The sequence below is a fragment of the Convolutriloba macropyga genome, chromosome 7, assembly GCF_964194025.1.
Source record: "Convolutriloba macropyga chromosome 7, txConMacr16.3, whole genome shotgun sequence".
NCBI classification, from domain to species: Eukaryota; Metazoa; Xenacoelomorpha; order Acoela; family Convolutidae; genus Convolutriloba; species Convolutriloba macropyga.
The window spans coordinates 55,499,003-55,506,154 of record NC_134474.1 but is presented as its reverse complement, the minus strand read 5'-3'; positions in this window follow the sequence as shown (position 1 = coordinate 55,506,154).

The window sequence follows — 7,152 nt, the reverse complement described above, 5'->3', positions numbered from 1 at the left end:
GCTTAGGAAGCCATTTGGTCCTATCAACAGTGAGCTTTGATTTGAATTGTTCTGTTCTTTAATTTACAAAGAAAAGATCGAATTTATCTTTAAAATAAAAAGACCGACTGACAACAATCAGAATTATTTTTGGATTGTAACAGTGCAAGATTGGACCGAAACCAGCTTTTCTATTGCTGTTCGTCCATTAAGAACAGTCAATTGTTTCAAATGTTATAGATCTAGATAATTTGTTAGTTAAAAGATCAAAAACAAATTCTGCGTTTTTGATAATCATAGAGTAAAGTTAGCAGAAAACGGCAAAATTTTAATTCAAGACTACTCTCAGCGGATTTGGATGCAGTCATAGCTCTTTCTGTCGTTTAAGAAGGTTGTATTAGCAGTTTTTGGTTTCTCACTTCGGTAGATTTAATCAAAGTGGACTATAGAGGCTTATTTCGGGCAATTTTTGATGAAAGGCCGAATTTTGAGATATTTCGATAACTCGCTCTAGAACAAGAAATTCAAAGAAATCTTTTTAATTCCATATGTTACGCTGGACGGGCTTTTTAACGATACCACTCAAAACTCTGTTTGATGAATCTATCGACCGGTCAAAATTGTCTGAACAAAAAAACCATTTGTGTATATAGTTCCTCCCCCCTCAAGAGGGTCGGAACAATTTTTGTAGCTAGTGTGCCTCTTAAATACAAAAGTTTTCCCCTTCTTTTTTTTCTTTTTTGCCCACTTAGCAAATGTTTTATTTGCGTGACTTTTTCACGATTGGTTCTTCTGTGATTTAAATCGTTCTTTCAGACATTAAGCGTCAAACTTAATCCATGACGGTTCACTTCAAACAAGATTTTCAAAAGTTCACCGGGGGTTTATCTGCAAAGGAGTTTATTCATTTTGGTTTTTAATTGCTCTCAAACGAAGTTTGTGGCAACTATATTTTTAATCCTGTGGTATTTTTTAATGCAATTTTTTCTTGACCAATTTAATTATATGACGAGAAAGCCATATGAATATTGGAAAAAAAAGTTTGTGGCAACTATATTATTAATCCTGTGGTCTTTTTTAATGCAATTTTTGCTTGACCAACTTTTTAATACGACGAGAAAGCCATATGAATATTGGAAAGAAGAAAAGTTCTGAACATGCAAAGTATTTTGAAACAAACAAAAATTTGAAACAAACGGTTTAAACCAAGCTGAATTAAAACACGCCTGTTGTGCAACAATCAAGTCAGAAGTGAAACTTGAAAAGCATTGACTTTTGTCCTTATCGCAACCAAAACGAGTTGAATGTTCCCGCAACTAAAAACTGATATTAAAAAATGGGTAGAACTATGTAATTGAATCCTTATCTACATTCTCTTACATTTTATGGTTTACCCCTTGTTCAAAGAACAAAACCTGCCTTCTTTCTCGAAAACAATTTTGAGGACAAAAGTTGCCCCTGTTAACGTCAAATAGTTTCATAGGACAAAGAAAAGACACAGAAGAGACATAGAAAAGACAGAAAAGAACAGACAAGCGGTTTTTTCAGTCGTTGCCCAGCGAAGACGATTTTTTGTGAATTGGGTTTCAGACGTCACCCCGAGAAGAGGATCTAGTTTTTTTTCTGGTTTCAGACGTCACCAGCAGAAGTCCGCCCGAGGTCTCAGACGTTAACTCTGATGTCCTGTTCCCCGGTTAGATCCATCCAAAATCTCTACTTTTTTTCGACAAAAGCCTACAAAAAATTAATATTTGTCCCCCAAAAAACTTTTTTTGTTACTATAACACCTCGATTGATAAACCCTGACTAGTTTCAACGTTTTTAAAGCGAGTAAAGGCAATTTTCTCACTTTAAAAGAAAAATCAGCGAAAAAAAAACAAAAAACAGAGAAATGTTCCTTAAATCAGAAAATTCAAAGACAATTTAGTTTTTTGTCAGATCCGTTTGAATTGCGGGAAAAACTATGAAACCAGTCTTTTGAATTGGTTTTCGATCAAACAAAAAGCCACTTTTATCGATATATCATGCCAGCATTATATAAATAAGAAATGTCTGAAAAAAATTTTCGAATTCAGAAAATTAAAAAAAACACAATTTAGTGTTCTGACTGCAGATCTGTTTGAATTGCGGAAAAAAACTATGAAACCACTCTTTTGAATTGCTGTTCGATCAAAGAAAAAGCCACTTTTATCGACATATCATATTACCATTATATGAATAAGAATTGTCAGAAAATTTTTTGAATTCAGATAACTCAAAAAACAATTCAGTTTTCTGACTCCATATCCAATTGAATTGCGGAATAAACCATTGAAACTTTCTTTTGGATTGCTTTCAATCAAACAGAAAGCTATTTCCATCGGTTTATCAAATCAGTATCATATAAACAAGAAATTCAGAAAATTCAAAAAACGCAAGATAATTTTCTGACCTTATATTCTTTTGAATTGCTAAATAAACGACTAAACAAGCCCCTAAAACAAGTCATTGTCAGTCGTTTTGATATTTTCACGTATATAGGGAAGAAAATAGGAAGTCATTAGGCGCCACGCCAAAAATCAGAACTTTCATTTGACGAAAACAAATACTAATTTATTTTTTTTTGGAAAGAACTCCCAAAACTTGATTCTGCAAAAGTCCTCCGTCTCAAACGTTGCCGTCTGCCAAGTCCCTTTATCCCTATTGGTTTCAGACTTTACCATCAGCTATAGAGGAGTTTTCGAAGAAAATTGGTTACAGTAGTCTACAGAAAATTTGATGTCCTTTTTTTCTTACTTTCAAATTTTTGAAAGGCAGATCTCAGACCTTATATGTCGAAGAGCGCTTTGAAAGTTTAGTACAGTCAATGCATAATATAAATATCGAAGAGAGAGTGAAAAAGAGCAGATAAAGTCAAACATTTTTAAAGAAAACGAAAAAGTTTTTGCAGAACCCGAAAAAGACAATATCCGAAACAGTTCTAGAGTTTTCCACAATATGACTCATCTATGCAAATTTCTAGCATTCAGTAGCCCTGCTGTAACTCTTGTTGCCTAAACGCATGGCGTTTTGACAAATTTCTTAACTTTAGCCATCACAACAACAATAAATTCCTAGATAAAAAAACAGGTTTCAAAGTTATTAATTCGCAAAAACTGTGAGAGGTGTTTATTAATCATAGTGTTGTGTTAGGTTAAGGGAGCTCAGACAAAGTTTGCTTGGTAGTTTCAGAAGCTTTCTGGTTGGTAATTTATTTGTGTTTGAGAGAAACAGACGAGTTTTTTTAATGTTTCCAGAAAAAGGAGTTTAATGTAGCGATTATTTGAGTTCTGTTCTAATATTGGTTCAACTGCAGAATTGTAGCAAAGCACAAGTTTCCTGTCAACCACATTAGACAGACACGATAGTTAAAACAGTTAAAGCCAGCTATTTATCCAATAATTGTGTTTATTCAACACAAAACAAGCAATTATTTAGCTCTGTTGAACGAAAGTCGATTACAGCCCGCGAACGTTTGGGAAAATCTTTTAGGTTTTTTTAGTGCAAAAAGCTAGATTTAGCACACAAAAACATCGTAGGACGGCAGTGTTTGAGAAAATTTGCGTCTCTGGTCTTTTGAACAAGAAAAAATTTGGATCATTAGCATTCAAACCTTAGACAACTTTTTTTACATCAAAAATTTTCGTTGCTCCGGTTCTCAAAGACGTTTTTTACCTTCAGTGACGAGCTTCTTCACCAACAGCATCAACAATCAGCTAAAGAAAAGGAACAGCCACCAAGATGTTGAAGCAGAACAGCGCTGAATGTCAGTTTACCATCAATATGTTCAAAGCGACAGAAATGTCAATGAAGAAACTGCTCGACCTCCTTGAGAAAACTGTGGAGCAGAAAAAGAGTTTCCGACCATTGTCTTTGGTAATCAACAAAATCAAAGGCCAGGAAACAGAGCTCAGGAAACTCTCAGAGGAAGTAATGAGACAGCAGCCGCATCAAAGCACTGCATCATCAATAATTAATAGGCAAAAGACACTAATAACTCGCCTAAATGAACTGGAACTGCAAGTCGATCTGTTGGACGATGATGGACCACTCAGTCATTCTTCCAGTTGCATTAGAGATGATTTCAGCTTGATCTCCAGCAGAAGAAACCTGTCTCGGCAATCAATACCTGCGCCCAGTGACAAGGAACGAATTCAGCATCAGCGAGATATAGAAGAAAAGCAGACCAGTAGTAACATTTTCAATCAGCCGCCTCCAATACCACCACGGCCAAGGCAACCATCACTGGTTCTACAACCATCTAATGAAACAGGAGTTCATTTTCAACATGTGCTTGAAACCCATCAAAGAAATCCTTAAAAGAAAGTTAGTGAAAAGTCTTCTAAAATCAAAAAATATCCTTGGAAACTAAACAAAGGCTCCGAATCCTTTCCTCTGCTTTGACAAAGCTACCAGCCAAGAAATCACATCTCCGAAAAGATTAGGGAAACTCGAAATTGCCTCCAATCTGGTAAATAAAGATGTCCGCGAAATTGAAACAGCTCAAATCAACTTGAGTGACAACTTCAACACGTCGCAGAACCTTTGGATCCAACTCCTCAACTACATGCAGATGGTCTATTTGCCCAAAACTCGGGATTGGAGAAAACCTTCAATTTAAACTCGCCAAAGCAAAGAAATAATCATGATTCAAATGCCAACAGAATTTCTCAATACCATAATTTTTCCAATCTGCAACAGGTTTTTGGACATTCTCAAGCTCAAATAGGAACAGGTGGACACCTCGATAGTCAACTGTTGAACTGTGATCTGCAAAAATTCCCCTGCTTACCCACAGTGGCAAACAGAACCTCACATCTTGCAAGTTACACTAATAAAATAGTCGCAGGAAACCATTGCCTACAATCCAATCATTGTATTAATCCTATAACTGGGGAACATTCCGGAAATTTTCCTTCAATTACGGTGCCCCTGATGGAACAACAGCATCAAAATACCGCCTTAAACCCTGCAGCTTCTAGTTTTCTGCCAAACCAGGTAGCTTGACAATCAAACGGAATTGCTGCTCCTCTGCAATTTCCACAACCTGCTAACAGTCAACCCGGCCTCGCCAGCACTTTGCCAATTAAACAATATGTGGCACATTCCAGTCAGTTGCGCAACAACCAGTTTGTTCCTGGCTCTCAAGTTTCATCGAATTTTCAAGCTCCAGTAACTTCAACGATCCATGCCCCAATGTGCATTAATCAACAGCTAAATCCTGTTGGACAAAGTCAAATAAGCCAGCCCTTAATAAACCAGAGTTTACTACCCACTGTCAGCAAACATATTACCTCTGTACACTCGAACTCTAATGTAACACAGGAAAAAGGAAATGTTGTTTTCAAACATTCAATCAAATTGCCAACTCTGAATCTTCAAAATTTCAATGGAAACCCTATCCAATTTCACGAATGTATCAATAATTTCAACACAATGATTCACAACAACACTTCCAATACAGACACGCATTGTATAACTTTCTTGCAGAATTCTATAAGTGGGAAAGCAAAGGACCTGATTCAAGCCTATTCCTGCGATCCATCTTAATATCAGACAGCACTGAACGAACTAATCCGACATGTCGGTGATCGTTCTTCAATTGTGAATGCGTTCATAAACCAGCTCGAAAACTGGCAAATGAATTTCCAAAACAAGCAAAGCTTCATGGCAGTTTCCTCATTTTTGGAACGATTTGTGCAAGCCTTCCAAAATCTTGGCTTTACAGCAGACCTCCAGTCTACAACACTCCTTAAAAAATCCAACGAGAAAACACCACATCATTTGGTTCTGAAATGGACAGAACATTGTCTTACCGAGCTCAGCTCAGACCCGAATCTTGTGGATTTTCAACAATGGTTAGAGCTCCAAGCTCAAATCAACGTTAAAGTCAGTCGAGAAAGCGATCAAAGAACCATCAGTTCTCAAGCCTCAAAGTTTGTCAACTCGAACAACTTGCAAACCAAGCAATACAATAGCAACCTCTGTGTCAGTCAACAACGCATCAGCAGAAAACATTGGAACTTTGCGCCTCAGCGAAAACAACCGTCAAAATCACAAAGCGCTCCAAATAAAACTTTAGTCACAAAACGATCTTGTGAGAAGTGCAAATAAGAACACATCATTGCCACATGCCCTGAGTATCAGTTGTGCTCACCAAGTGATCGATACAACCCTGTCAGCCAAAACAATTTGTGTACAATCTGTTTGAGCAACAAACACCACAAACAATTGTGCCCATCGAAAGCGATGTCAGGTTTGCAGTTGATTTCACCACACAACTCTTCATGATCCTGCCAAGCAAATCAAACGCCCTACAGCAGTTTTTTCTACTGAAGTTTGTGGTAACAATCCAACAGCTTCATCTACTACTAAAGCTTAAAGTCAAACTCCAAGTACATCTTCTCATCAGAAAAGTCAAACAAACAAAGCCCACAACAGCCGTTTTGGCCAAACTTTCAACAACCCAAGCCAGCAAAACGTGCAACGACGTAATTTACACGGCGATGCAACCAACCAATCGTTCAGCATTAACCAATGCTCAGAAGAATTGGTATGAGCAATTGCAGCTTATTCCTGTTTCATTGTTCAAGGGGAATAAAGCTTTCGATACCTACGCCCTCATAGACCCCGTTAGCCAAATCAGCTTCGTATTAGACGCCATGGCTGAGTTTCTGGAGCTTCCCCCTGGAAACTCAACAGTCAGTGCCACTACAAATTCTCAATACAGAGAACAGCATGTCTCTCTCAAGAATTGTTGAGCGAGTCACAATAACTCAAAATAAGTCAACTGAAACATCGTTTGAACTCTCTCGAACGTTCAGCGCGCCCTCCTTGAACGTCGCAGCTGAAAAAATTACTGAACTTAATCAGATTTGTGATGTCTTCAACAGTTTGCGCCACATACACGTCCCAAATTTTGCCAATAGCAAAATAGGCACACTCCTCGGTGTTAACGCATTCGCATTCACCTACCCTACACATGTTATACCTGGCAGCCAAAATAAACTGTTCGGTGTAAAAACTAAACTTGGTTAGACCCTCGCCGGTGAATATGAGAATTGTATCTCAGCCACCTTTCAGCACCCCACATTTATTTTTCATGTGTCAAGAAACAGAATAGATGAACCCGGACTTGACGAACTTGTTCCTCAG